We start from the raw sequence: 677 nt of genomic DNA on the forward strand, positions 1-677 counted from the left end.
GTGCAGAAACCCTTGTTGGCAAGCACAGAGGTAAGACGTTTTTTGTAGTTGGTCACCAGGTTTGCACACATCTCTTGGTCTTTTAGATTTTGGTCCACTCCTCTTTACAGATCCACTCTAAATCCTCAAGGTTTCTTGGCTGTCGTTTGACAACTTGAAGTTACAGCTCCCTCCACAGATTTTCTATTGGATTGAGGTCTGGAGACTGGTTAGGCCACTCCATGACCTTAATTAGTGCTGGGCGGTATACCGGTTCATACCGAATACCGGTTTTTAGTTTTGTTATGATATGAATTTTGAAAATACCGCAATACCGGTATATGTCACTTAAACAACGTTCGGAACGCGACACTGTTTGAAAGGGGAGTTGCACCGTGGTGAGGGAACAGCTGTATGTGTTACTAAGCGTGAAAGTTCCGAAACTGAAGCTGTAGAACTAATAGAACGTGATGACACAGAAGAACTCATCCACAATATCCACATTGACCGCCACAAATATCCACCGCCCCCTGCCATCAGCTCCCGCGTCTCACACCAAGGCCGATTGATGGTTGTTTTGTATTTCTTCCATTTTCAACAGTTGTCTCCTTTTCACCAAGCTTCTGGCTGATGGCCTTGTGCAGATCTACAATCTTGTCTCTGACATCCTTTGACAGCTCTTTGGTCTTGCCCATGCC

The 677-nt window shown here is 45.2% G+C and overlaps 1 protein-coding gene across 1 annotated transcript in view; it reads left to right on the top strand.

Annotated features, from left to right (window-relative positions):
• Positions 1-677, top strand: part of LOC107676697 (sodium-dependent glucose transporter 1-like) — a 6,051-nt gene that overhangs the window by 3,247 nt on the left and 2,127 nt on the right. The window lies entirely within an intron of this gene.

Source organism: Sinocyclocheilus anshuiensis, unplaced genomic scaffold (genome assembly GCF_001515605.1).
Source record: "Sinocyclocheilus anshuiensis isolate Anshui unplaced genomic scaffold, SAMN03320099.WGS_v1.1 scaffold468, whole genome shotgun sequence".
Taxonomy (NCBI): Eukaryota; Metazoa; Chordata; class Actinopteri; order Cypriniformes; family Cyprinidae; genus Sinocyclocheilus; species Sinocyclocheilus anshuiensis.